The sequence below is a fragment of the Sus scrofa genome, chromosome 6 (genome assembly GCF_000003025.6).
Source record: "Sus scrofa isolate TJ Tabasco breed Duroc chromosome 6, Sscrofa11.1, whole genome shotgun sequence".
In the NCBI taxonomy this organism is placed as follows: Eukaryota; Metazoa; Chordata; class Mammalia; order Artiodactyla; family Suidae; genus Sus; species Sus scrofa.
Window position 1 is genome coordinate 56,471,379 of NC_010448.4, and position 14,018 is coordinate 56,485,396.

Sequence of the window (14,018 nt, forward strand, 5' to 3'; positions counted from 1 at the left end):
AGACAGCTCAGGGCCTGTGTTGCTGTGGCTGTGGTGTAGGCTGGCAGCTGTAGCTCTGATTGGATCCCTAGCCTGGGAACCTCCATGTGCCGTGGGTGCGGCCCTAAAAAAAAAAAAAAAGAAATAAAAAGAAAGAAGAATAGGAAAGCGTTGGAGTTCTCTTGTGACCAAGTGGGCTAAGGATCTGGCATTTTCACCACTGTGTCATGGTGTTTGATCCTGGCCTGGGAACTTCCACATGCCAGGAGTGCAGCCAAACAAACAAACATAGGAAAGAGTTTCATTTGAGCCAAACTGAGGCCCATAGCAGGGGAGACAGCCTTCCAGTAGCTCTGAGGACCTGTTCCATGGAAGCATCGTTTTCAGCATACTCTTCTATCTTGTTAAAATATAGGTCAGACATCAACCATGACCAGGTAGGTCCCTTCAGGATTTCAAAAAAGACAGACTTAGTCCTCAGACAGCGAGACAGTGGGACCCTCGGGTCTGGGTGGGAAGGAAACCTTATCTTCGAGTGAGTGTTGCCATGGAGACCATAAGCTGGGAGTTGTTCATCCTCATCCTCCAAACAGACCTCCTTGACCTCAGTGGTGAGAGCAGATGTGTCGTGAGGGTCTGACCGGCTGTCGCAGCTGCACACAACGTTCAGGCTGAAGCCTGTACCAGCCACCCTGACGTCCCCACACCTCAGTAGGTGAACACCTTCTCCATCACGAGCACTGGCAAGTCTTAGAGCCATGTGACCCAGCAATTTCCCTGCTGAGGATCTTCCCGAAAGACCTGAAAGCACACCCTGGAAGAGACACTTGTACATTCACGTTTAGAGTAGCGTAAGTCACGTGAGCTAAAACGTGGAGCAGCCCACGTGCCCACTGACCAAAGAATGGATAAGCCAAACGTCGTATGTGTAAATGACAGAGCATCATTCAGCATCAACAAGGCAGGGAATCTCACACACGCTACAACGTGGAGAAACCCAGTGGACACTTTACTAACTGAAACAGCCCTGACGGGAAAGGACGAATATTGAAGGATTCCGTTCAGTGCAGCACCTGGAAGGGTCAGATTCATGGAGATAGAGTGTAGGATGGGATTGGCCAGGAACTGGGAAAGGAGAAGGGGCATTGGGGGCGAGTGGGTACAGAGGTTCCGTTTTGCAAGATGCAGAAAGTTCTGGAGTTTGGCGGCACAAAAGTTGAACATGCTTAACAGGACTGAACTGCCTACTTGAAGGTGATGAAAATGGCCACTTTTGAGTTCCCGTCATGGCTCAGTGGTTAATGAATCTGAATAGGGACCATGAGGTTCGATTCCTGTCCTTGCTCAGTGGGTTGAGGATCCAGCGTTGTTGTCAGCTGTGGTGTAGGTTGCAGACGCGGCTCTAATCCCGAGTTGCTGTGGCTGTGGTGTAGACCGGCAGCTACAGCTCGGATTCGACCCCTAGCCTGGGAACCTCCTTATGCCCCAGGAGTAGCCCTAGAAAAGGCAAAAAGCCAAAAAAATAAAAAAATAAATAAAAAATAAAATAAAATAAAATAAAACGGCCACTTTTATGTACTGTGTATTTTAGCCCAGTACAAAGAAATCTCTGAACTATCCTCTGAGAGTAACCACAGACATGTCAAGGGCTGATAGCAACACTCCAGATGCTCCCACCCACCCAGCCCCAGCCCAGCAAGGGTTTAAGCCTAGTCGTTGGTGCTCAGGGACTCCCTGCTTCCCTCTTTGGAGATGTGTCAGCTCCAGCCCCACACAACTTAACCTCAGCTTGCCTGACTGATCCCTGCTCCAGGCTCTGCTCCAAGGATCCAGTAAGTCTTGGGTATGCCCTCTCTTGGAGGAGACTGAGCGTGGGGTTCAGCGGCTCCTAAAGAGACTCTGCCATCGCAGGGTGCAGCTGGGTCAGCCTGGCTCAGCCTGAGGGTGGGAAGACCCATTGTGCACACGAAAGCAGAAGGAGCTGGGAGCTGTTGTGTTTGTGTGAGAAGTGGAGGAAGTTGGCTCAGTGTCTGCATTCTAAGACTGGTTTTATTTGACCTGTGCTCAAAGAGCGGTAAAGATGATCCTTATATAGGGTTTATGACATGAGAACCACTGACTTCAGTTTCCTGTGTATAGTTGGAGGTCTGTGATTTTCAACTCTGCGGATTCCCGGAACACTGTAACTGAGGGACTGACCTGAGCATCTGTGGCTTTTGGTATTGGTGGAGGGGGGCTGATGGTGATTCATACGAAATCAACACTGGGCTTGCTCACACCGTGACGCTGGCTCAGAGTACACGTTACTGGTATTAATTGAACATATGGTGGTAGGAGTTGCTATTGTGGCTCAGCAGAAAGGAATCTTACTAGCATCCATGAGGTCCCAGGTTTGATCCCTGGCCTCACTCAGTGGGTTAAGGATCCGGTGTTGCCGTGAGCTGTGGTGTAGGTAGCAGACGTGGCTTGGGTCCCTGGTTGCTCTGATTGCATAAAATTAACCGTCTCTACCATTGTAGGTGTACAGTTCTGTACCATTGAGTACATTTCCATTGTCCTGCGACCAGTCTCAGAACCCTTCTCTTGTGCCCATTTAACAATAACTCCCCGTTGCCCCCTCACCTCAGCTCCTGGCAAGCCACCGATTGACTTTTCTGTCTATGAATTTGATTCTCTGGGTATTTCATAGAAGTGGAATCATACACTCTTGGTCTTTTTGTGACTGGCTCATGTCACTCAGCACAGTGTCCTCCATGTTGTAGCAGGGGTCAGCCATTGCTGTTTTCTCAGGCTGAATCATATTCCACTATCTGTATGGAGCCCATTGTGTCTATCCATTCCTTTGGGGATGGACATAGGAGATGCTTCCATGTCTGAGCTACTGTGAATAGTATTGGTATAACCATGGGTGTGCGGTTATCTCTTTGAGACCCTGTTTTGAGTTCCTTTGAGTCTATACCCAGAAGCTGAATTACTGGACCATAGGGTAAATCCATTTTCAATATTTGAGGAATGACCATATTTTATGCATTGTATCTCCTCCCTTCTCCATTTTACTTTCCTACTCACAGTGCCCAAGGGCTCCTCCGTAGTATCTGAAGCAGAAGAACACAGACACCGAGAGAATGAAATGACTTCTCCAAGGGCACAGAGGTATTGGTGGAGCCAAGATTTTTTTTTAAACTCTTTATTTTTAAATGTTTTTTTAATCTTTTTAGGGCTGCATCTGCAGCATGTGGAGGGTCCCAGGCTAGGGGTCGAACCAGAAGTGTAGTTGCCAGCCTAAACCACAGCCACATAAAAGCAGGATCCAAGCCACATCTGCAACCTATACCAGAACTCAGGGCCATGCCGGATCCTTAACCCACCAAGTGATTCTGAGGATTGAACCTGCATCCTCACGGATGCTATTCAGATTCGTTTCCAGTGAGCATGGAAGCTCTGAACCAAGATTTTTTTTGTCTTTTTGCCATTTCTTGGGCCACTCCAGTGGCATATGGAGGTTCCTAGGCTAGGGGTCCAATCGGACCTGTAGCCGCCGGCCTACACCAGAGCCACAGCAACGCAGGATCCGAGCTGCGTCTGCAACCTATATCACAGCTCACGGCAACGCCGGATCTTTTAACCCACTGAGCAAGGCCAGGGATCAAACCTGCAACCTCATGGTTCCTAGTTGGATTCGTTAACCACTGAGCCACAACAGGAACACCTAAACCAAGATTTTAACCAGAGTTCCCTGGGCCTTTGAATGTTTGCTCTTATCCAAAGTGCTAATCATGGACTTTGGGGTGTCATGGGCAGAGGCTTCCTGAAGATGAAGAATGAAGGGTTGGTCCCTTTCCTGCAGGCAGTGTGGTTTGATGCCTTGACTGAGCTGGGCTGGAGTCTGTCCCATGTCATTCTGCCTGAACTCGCAGTTCCAACTCCATGTCACTCTGCAAGCAGTGACGCAGAAAGCAGTCTGTTTTCAGGATCCTTGGTGTAGAAAGATGTGGAGTCTTACGTTCTCTGATCACCCAGCCCCTTAGAAGTCACTTCACACATAACATGGAGGGAATGGAATAATGATGAAAATTTCCTGTTTTAAAACTAGAAAATAGAAGGACAAACCAGACAAGCTAATGCATAGCAGAGCTAGATTTGAACTCGCAGAGCTGGTTGATCCCAATTCTAGAATCATCAATTCTAGGGGAGCTCCCCTTGTGGCTCAGTGGAAATGAACCTGACTAGCATCCATGAGGACGCAGGTTTGATCCCTGGCCTCACTTGTTGGATTAAGGATCCGGCGTTGCTGTGGCTGTGGTGTAGGCCGGCAGCTGTAGCTGGGATTCTACCCCTAGCCTGGGACCCTCCCTATGCCGTGGGTGTGGCCCTAAAAAGACAACGGAGAAAGAAAAATAAAAATAATAGAATCAACAATTCTCAAATCAGCACCGTATACCAATTAAGCAGCTGCTGTGTGTGCCAGGCACTGTATCAGAAGCTTTTACAGAGTTCCCACTGTGCCTCATCAGGTTAAGATCCCAGCCAGTGTCTGTGAGGATGTGGGTTGGATCCCTGGCCTTGAGATGAGGGTTAAAAATCTGGCATTGCCATGAGCTTTGGTGTAGGCTGCAGTATCAGCTCTGATCGGCTGTTGCTGTGGCTGTGGTGTAGGCAGGCAGCCACAGCCCTGATTGGAACCTTAGCCTGGGAACTTCTATATGCCCTGGGTATGGCCCTAAAGAACACAAAAAAAAGAAGCAGCTTTTGTTTCTGAAGGGACAGAAGACTTTTTTCTCTGTTTCTTCTGAAGCTTTTGCTCTCGCTTTTTTTCTTTCTTTCTTTCCTTTTTTTTGCCTTTTGACGTTTTAGGGCGGAACCTGCGGCCTATGGAGATTTCTAGGCTAGGGGTCTAATCAGAGCTGTAGCTGCCAGCCTATGCCAGAGCCACAGCAAAGCCAGATCCGAGCCGTGTCCATGGCCTACACCACAGCTCATGGCAATGCCAGATCCTGAATCCACTGAGCGAGGCCAGGGGTGGAACCCACAACCTCATGGTTCCCAGTCAGATTCCTTTCCATTGTGCCACAACAGGAACTCTTGCTTTTGCTTCTGAAGGGACAGAAAACTTTCCTTTGCCTGCTGTAATAATTACATTTCCCTAAGAGATGGACGAATGTAGTCTGGTATCTAGAGGAGGCCCATAAAAACTCTGAGGCTCAAAGGCAGTCGGGCACCTGGGGTTTATATGCTACCCAGAGCCAAGGAGAAGGGGTGGGGTTCTGGGGGTTCAAAGGGGAGGGAGACAGTGCCCAGGAGGATGGGAGGAGCAAAGCTTTGCCACTCATGAAGTCTTTCCAAGATAACAAGTTATCTCTGATAACAGCTCTCTTCCTGGCATTGGCTCCGATCGGCCCCCTAGCCTCAGAACTTTCATATGTTGCAGGTGCCTAAAAGGAAAAACAAATAAAGAAACAACAAAACAAACCCCCAAAAACCTTGCACTGAGGGTAACCACAGTGCAACACTACCGGTGATCCTGCTCACCCAGCCCCACCCCCAGCCCCACTCCCAGCCCCATGCCAACAACCCAAGGTTAATTGAGTCTAGCCTTTTGTGCTCAGTAATTTCCTGCTTTCGTTTTTGGAGATGTGTCAGCTCCAGCCCCACACAGCTTAACCTCAGGCTCCTTGTGTAATCCAGTGCTCCAGGCTCTGCTCCAAGAATCCGGTGAGTCTTGGCATCCCCTTCTTCTGGAGGAGACTGGGTGCTGGGTTCAGCTTCTCTTGGATATTTGTTGTTGTTGTTGTCTCTTTGTGGCCGCACCTGCAGCATAGGGACGTTCCCAGGCTAGGGGTGGAATCTGAACTGCAACTACCAGCCTTTTGCCATAGCCACAGCACCGCCGGATCCTAAACCCACTGAGCAAGGCCAGGGATCGAACCCCCATCCTCCTGGATACCAGTTGGGTGCGTTGCCGCCTAGCCACAGTGGAACTCCTTAGCTCTTCCTAAAGAGACGTCTGCCATCCCAGGGTGCAGCTGGGTCAGCCTGGCTCAGCCTAAGGGTGGAAAGACCCATTTTGCACAGGAAAGCAGGAGCTAGCAGGTGTAAGGGTTTGTGTGGGAAGAGGTGGGGGTGGGGAGATTACATCCGTGTCCAGAGGCTCTAAGACTAGTGTTTAGGTTTGTGTTCTGACAACAGGAAAAATTGCCCTTATGTAAGGTGTATGACCTGGGGACCACTGACTTCAGGCTCCTGTCTACTACCTGGCGCACTGTGTCTGCAGGTACAAGGATGACGTGAGGGACTTGGCAGCATCCTGGATTTGGTATCCGTGAAGGATGACTGTGTGGAGATTTATGTTAAATCCCCTTGGGGTTTGTTACAGCCAGGAACTCTGTGAAGCTGGCTCTATTGTTTATCATTGGCAGCGGCAATTTTAAAATTGGTGATAAAATACACAACAAAATCTATTTAAGTATTTAAAAATTTTTCAAGTTTTATGGAAGTATAGTTGATTTCCTTCCTTCTTTTCTTTCTTTCATTTTTTCTTTTGCTTTTTAGTGCCACATCCGCTGCATATAGAAGCTCCCCCACTAGGGGTCAAATCAGAGCTACAGCTGCCAGCCTACACAACAGCCACAGCAGCGTGGGATCCAAGCTCACAGCAATGCCAGATCCCTAACCCACTGAGCGAGGCCGAGGCCAGGGATGGAGCCCACATCCTCATGGATATTAGTCAGATTGGTTTCCCCTGCACCTCAACGGGAATCCCCGATGATGGCTGATTTTCAGTGTTTTGATCATTTCTGCTTTACAGCAAAGGGGTTCAGGTAAAGACCATGGAATGCTTCATGACTTTGTGTGTCATCCTGGCGCAGGGGCCATGCTAATCTTCTTTGCAAGATTCCAGTTTTAGCAGAGGTTCTGCTGAGGCCGGCACCCATGCTAAGCAGTTTAAAGTGTGCAGGTCACTAAGTTGATGTACGTTTACATATTTGCTGAGCATCCAGTCTCCAGACGCTTTTCATGCTGTAAACCTGAAACTGTGTCCGCATTGGACAAGGGCTTCTCATTGTCCCCTCACCCCAGCTCCGTTTGACTTTGCGTCTCTAAGGATCTGACTCCTTTGGGTGCTTCATGGAGGTGGAAACTCGCAGTATTTGTCTTTTGGTGCCAGGCTCCTGTCACTTGGCACAATGTCCTCAAGCTTCCTCCAGGTGGTAGCACAGGTCAGATATTGCTGTCTTTGTGTTCCCTTCATGGCCCAGTGGTTAACGAACCTGAGTAGGATCCATGAGGATTCGGGTTCAGTCCCTGGCTTTGCTTGGTGGGTTAAGGATCAGGTGTTGCCATGAGCTTTGGTGTAGGTCACGCACGTGGCTTGGATCCCTGTTGCTGTGGCTGTGGTGTAGGCTTGTGGCTGCAGCTCTGATTCCATCCCGAGCCTGGCAACCTCCATTGCTGAGGGTGCAGCCCCAAAAAGTAAAAGAAAAGAAAAAAAGAAAACAAGAAATGCTGTGTTTTGAAGGCTGACTACTATCCCACTGTCTTTTTAAAAAATTTTTTTATTACTCAAATGAATTTATCACATCTGTAGTTCTATAATGTTCATCACAATCCAATTTCAGAGGATTTCCATCCCACAACCCAAGCACATCCCCCCACCCCCCAAACTGTCTCCTCTGGGGACCATATGTTTTTCAATGTCTGTGAGTCAGCATCTGTTCTGCAAGGAAGTTCAGTTTGTCCTTTTTTCAGATTCCACCTGTCAGTGAAAGCATTGGATGTTGGTGTCTCATTGTATGGCTGACTTCATTTAGCATGATAGTTTCTAGGTCCATCCATGTTGCAAAAAATGCTGGTATTTCATTCCTTTTAATGGCTGAATAATATTCCATTGTGTATATGTACCACATCTTCTTGATCCACTCCTCTGTCAATGGACACTTAGGTTGTTTCCATGTCTTGGCTGTTGCAAATAGTGCTGCAGTGAACATCAGAGTACATGTGTCTTTGCGAGTCCTGGTTTTCTCTGGACAGATGCCCAGGAGTGGGATTGCTGGATCAAATGGTCGTTCTCTGTTTAGTTTTCTGAGGAATCTCCATACCGCTTTCCACAGTGGTTGCACCCATTTTCAATGCCACCACCAGTGTACTAGGGTTCCTTTCTCTCCACACCCTCTCCAGCCCTTATTGTTTGTCGACTTTTGGATGATGGCCATTCTGGCTGGTGTAAGGTGGTACCTCATCGTGGTTTTGATTTGCATTTCTCTAATAATGAGTGATGTTGAACATCTTCTCATGTGTTTTGTGGCCATCTGTATGTCTTCTTTGGAGAACTGTCTGTTTAGCTCTTCTGCCCATTTTTTGATGGGGTTGTTTGTTGTTTTGGTATGGAGCTGCAGAAGATGTTTATAAATTTTGGAGATGAATCCCTTGTCAGTTGATTCATTTGCAGACATATTCTCCCATTCTGTGGGTTGTCTTTTCATGTCGTTTAGGGTTTCCTTTGCTGTGTAGAAACTTTGAAGTTTGATTAGGTCCCATTTGTTTATTTTTGTTTTTATTGTCGATACTCTAATAAGAGGTGGATCTGAGAAGATGTTGCTGTCATTTATGTGGGAGAATGTTTGGCCTATGTTTTCCTCTAAGAGTTTTATAGTGTCTGGTCCTATATCTAGGTCTTTAATCCATTTGGAGTTTATGTTTGTGGATGGTGTTAGGGAGTGTTCTAATCTCATTCTTTTCCACATGGTTGTCCAGTTTTCCCAGCAGCACTTATTGAACAAGCTTTCCTTTCTCCATTGTATATCCTTGCCTCCTTTGTCCTAGATGAGTTGGCTGTAGGTGCGTGGGTTGAATTCTGGGCTTTCTATCCTGCTGCACTGATCTCTATGTCTGTCTTTGTGCCAGTACCATGTGGATTTGATGATTGTTGCTTTGTAGTATAGCCTGAAGTCCAGGAGCCTGATTCCTCCAGCCCCATTTTTCTTTTTCAGGATGTCTTTGGCTCTTCTGGGTCTTTTGTGCTTCCAAAGAAACTTTAAAATATTGTGTTTGAGTTCTGTGAAAAATGTCCTTGGTACTTTGATAGCAATTGAATCTGTAGACTGCCTTAGGTAGTATAGTCATTTAGCTAATATTAACTCTTCCAATCCAAGAGCATGGTATGTCTTTCCATCTATTTGCATCATCTTTGATTTCTTTCATCAGTGGCTTATAGTTTTCAGAGTATAGGTCTTTTGTCTCCTAGGTGTTTTATTCTTTTGGATGTGATGGTAAATGGGATTGCTTCCCTAATTTCTTTTTCTGCTCTTTCATTGTTAGTGTATAGAAATGCCGTCAATTACTGTGGATTAATTTTGTATGCTGTGACTTTGCCAGATTCATGGATGAGCTCTCACAGTTTTCTGGTAGAGTCTTTGGGATTCTCTAGGTATAGTATCATGTCATCTGCAAATAGTGATAGTTCTTTGGATCTCTTTCGAATTTGGATGCCTTTTACTCCAATTTGGATTCCTTTTATTTCTTTTACTTCTCTGATTGCTGTGGCTAGGACTTCCAGAACTATGTTGAAGAGTAGTGGCGAGAGTGGACATCCTTGTCTTGTTCCTGATCTCAGTGGATATCCCACTGTCTTTCTCCTTTCCTTTATGGATGGACATCTGAGTTGCTTCCGTGTTTCAGCATTTGTGACTAATGCTTCTGTGAAGAGGGGTGTCCACAGCTCTCTGAGACCATCTTCTCTGTTATTGGAGGGTATCCCCAGAGGAGGAGTGTTGGATTATATGGGAAAGCATTTTTAGTTTTTGGAGGAACCCCCGTCTTTTCTCCACAGAAGCTGCTCCTTTTACACTCATCCTAACAGTGCACGAGATTGGTCAGAAGCATTTGAAAAAGAGGCAAACAGGGGTGCTGAGCAGTACATGACGTGTTCAAAGGCACAGGTGTGGGGGCGGAGCCAAGATGCGAATCAGAGTTTCCTGGCTCTTGGAAAGCTTGCTCTTCACCACTGGGCTGAGCTTGGGCTTTGGAGGCTCCGTGGGCGGGAGCTTCCTGAAGGTGACTGTGTTCACTGGGTCAGCCTGGCCCTCAGAGCTGGGTAGTGGGGAGACATTGTGTGCCCCAAAGATCAGGAGAGAGAATCCTGTCACTTCTGATTGAGAGTGAAGGTGGGACCCTTTCCTGCAGACAGTTGGGAGACAGACCAGTGTGGTTTGATGCCTTGACTGAGCTGGGCTGGAGTCTGTCCCATGTCATTCTGCCTGAACTCGCAGTTCCAACTCCATGTCACTCTGCAAGCAGTGACACAGAAAGCGGTCCGTTTTCAGGAACCTTGGTGTAGAAACCTGTGGAGTCTTACGTGCTCTGATCACCTAGCCCCTTAAAGAGTCACTTTGCACATAACAAGGAAGGGAAGGAATAAGGATGGCAACCATTTCCCTTGTTTTATGGTGGAAAGGAGGACGAAGATGGCACATAGTTTGTACACAATCAGACAAGCTGATGCACAGCAGAGCTGAATTGGAACCAGCAGATCTGGTTGACTTCAGTTCTAAAATCATCATTCTTAGCCACTCAGCGTAGACCAATTAAGCAGCTGCTGTGTGTGCCAGGCACTGTTTTAGAAACTTTTGCTCCTGAAGGGGCAGGAATCTTGGCTTTCTAGATTCTTTGGCTGGTCTGGTCATGACATTTACATAGCAGATGAACAAATTTAGTTTGTTAGGTACAGGAGGCCCATAGAAACTCAGAGGCTCAAAGACAGTCAGGCACCTGAGGCTTAAATGCTCACACCCTGAGCTTAAGGAGAAGTGGGTGGGGATCTAGGGTTTCCCAGGGGAGGGAGACAGCCCCCAGGAAGCTGGGAGGAGAAATGCTTGGAAAGCAGATGTTTGCCCAATTAGTTAGAGACGTCTTTCTGAGATAAAAGGTTATCTCCAGAAACAGCTCTCTTCCTGGCATGGGCCGTCTGTCTAAGTTATTGAGCAGTTAAGGGAGAGGCAAGAGCTGTTCCTGAGTCTGCTGGGTCTTCATTGCCTTCAGCTCCAAACAGTGCACATGTGAAGTGGTGCATTTTGGGGGAGACATAATTCTCTCCCCTCCCTTCTCTGCAAGCAGCCCTTCCAGTAACTTTGAACCATGTGGAAAGTCTTCCTTAGAATTGAAGAAACCAAAGCTCAGAGATGGAGGACGTGTCCCGTGTACCCCTTTATCTGCTGATCCCATAACCCCGTTTCCCCATGGAGTCAAACTCCCAGGGTCAAGTGTGGATGGACATTCTTGGTGACTTTGGGTCTTATTTTCTCTGCAGATTGGTACCTCCTCAACTATGTCTGGGATGCTGGGTCAGCATGTTCACCAATTTGGTGAGAAACTGCTCCGAAGGCGGCCACTGGAGCCCAGGGACGAGTCTGAGATTCCCACACCTCATCTCAACAGCTTTGACCTAGTGGTCTTTGGTGTGAACAGAACCCTGAGTGTTGGTGTGTACATCCTGGCTGGCGTAGCAGGCGTGTATGTAGCTGGACCTGCGATCATCATCTCCTTCTTGGTCTTTGCCTTATTTGCCGTGTTGTCTGGATTCTGCTTTGCTGAGTTGGGGGCCCGGGTGCCCTGCTCTGGTTCTGAGTATCTCTACAGCTATGTGACAATGGGACAACTGTATGCCTTCATCGCTGGCTGGACCCTCATACTGCATTTAGGCGTTGGTGAGATGCCGGGAGCGGGGCATGCTGTGGGCCTAAGACCAGGGACCTGGGAGAGAGAACTGGGGTCTTCCCTCATTCATCAGCCCTTTGTCATTGACCTTGTAGAGGGAGTCAGGTGGTTGTGGCAGAATCCCTCCCACCTGCATTCTCCTTGGCTCTATCCTGTTGTCCTATAATGACTGGACCCAAAACCTAGAAGTGGGGGGGAGGTGTAGGGAGTGGGTGAGAGGGAGGCACGTCCCACAGGCTCACCTCTCAGCATTTGAAAGGCTTTGCTCAGCTGTTGTCTTCCTGGGATTTCCCTGTACCAGTCGAGGGGAGATTTCAGCCCTCATCTCCCAGCCCTGCTGGTCCTACTTTCCTGTGCTTTTTTTCATTTCTTTACTTTTTTTTTTCCCCTTTTCCTGGGCCGGACCCACGGCACATGGAGGTTCCGAGACTAAGGGTCAAATCAGAGCTGTAGCCACCAGGAAAGCGGGATCCAAGCTGAGTCTGCAATCTATACCGCAGCTCATGGCAACCCTGGATCCTTAACCCACTGAGTGAGGCCAGGGATCCAACCCGCAAGCTCAAGGTTCCTAGTTGGTTTTGCTAACCACTGAGCCACAACAGGGAGTCCCCCTGTTTTCTTTCCTTGCATAACCTCCATTTCCTCCTAACATATTACATTTAGTCACCTGGTTCAGCTCCCCTGAGCCCATGAAGAGAAACTTTGAGACGGGGTATGTTGTCTGGTCCCCCCCACCCCCCACCAAATCCACTCCAGGGTGTTCGTAGGGGTTCAGTTACTGTCTCTTCACGAATCTTCCCTCTGCCACTGCAGCCACTGCCTACTTGACCAGGGCCTGGAGCTACACCTTTGACAGCCTGATCGGGAACCACATCTCACAGATGTTAGAGGGAACTTTCTCTGAGCATATGCCCTGTTCTTGGCCTCATACCCAGACTGTTGCAGTGGTGCTGGTGCTGCTGATGGCTGGTCAGAAGGGGTCAGAGCTAAGCTGGGAAGCATGGACTGTGAATGGGGGAGCTGGGGTGGGAAGGGCTTGTGTCCCAGGATGGTTGGGGGATTAGGACTGGAGAGAAACGGGACAGGAAGGCAAAAGCTTAGACCTTTCTTTTAGACCTTTGCAGCACTGACGTTTGCCCATGGGTGGGGGCTGTCCTGTGCTCCCCAAATTGCATTTTTCTTTTCTCTCTCTTTCTTTCTTTCTTTCTTTCTTTCTTTCTTTCTTTCTTTCTTTCTTTCTTTCTTTCTTTCTTTCTTTCTTTCTTTCTTTCTTTCTTTCTTTCTTTCTTTTTTTTTTAACACAGCTGCATGGGGGACATATGGAAGTTCCTGAGGCTAGGATTTGAATCCAAGGCACATGTATGACCTACACCACAGCTCATGGCAACACTGGATCCTGAACCCGCTGAATGAGGCCAGGGATCCAACCTGCATCCTCCAGAGGCAAGGCTGGGTACTTCACCTGCTGACCATAATGGGAACTCCTTTGAAATCATTGTTGGATGTTGACTAGCGTCCCTAGAGTTTGCTCCCAACTGTGACAGTCAGAATGTCTCCAGATATGGGCACATCTTCCTCAGGGGACAAAATCTCCCCAGCTCAGAATCACTGATAAAATGACAAGTTTCCTCCGCTATATTGAGAACAAGGATATTCTTTGAAAGAAAAGGAGATTCTCAGAGGAAGAACTAATGTACTATTTGTCTCAGCTTCATTGAGATATCATTCACATACCACATTGTCTTAGTATGTTATACAGCATGATTATTCGATAGATGTATGTATTGTGAGATGATTGCCATGATAAGAAATGAACCCTCTTGGAGTGTACAAGTCTGTGGCACTTAGGACAGTCACAGTGTTGCACAACCGACATCTCCCTCTACTTCCAGACATTTTCATCTCCCCCAAAGGCAGCCCTGTACCCATTGTGCATCACTGTCCATCCCCCACCCCACCTCAGGTCCCCAACCCTAAGCCCTTGACCACCGCCCATCCACTTTCTGTCTCTGCGGATTTAATAATTTTGGAGGTTTCACACTTTCCATCTTTCCCACAGGGCTACTGATTCTGGGAGTTCAGGTGACAGAACTGGTTGCCAAAGTGTCCATAGGCTTCAATGTTTTGTTGCTCAGCTTCATGATCCTCTCTGGCTTCATTAAAGGAGACCGGCACAACTGGGAGCTCACAGAACAGGACTACAAACTGGCCACATCTGGATCCTCTGACAGTATAGGTTAGGAGGGTCCTTTTGCCCCTAGTCCTGCTTAGAGGGGGCTGCAGATGTGGGAATACGAGGGAACGCAAGAGACCTGGGCTGATGGATCCAG

The 14,018-nt window shown here is 47.9% G+C and overlaps 1 pseudogene; it reads left to right on the forward strand.

Moving 5' to 3' along the window:
• Nucleotides 1-14,018, forward strand: part of LOC100620251 — a 41,858-nt pseudogene that overhangs the window by 4,158 nt on the left and 23,682 nt on the right.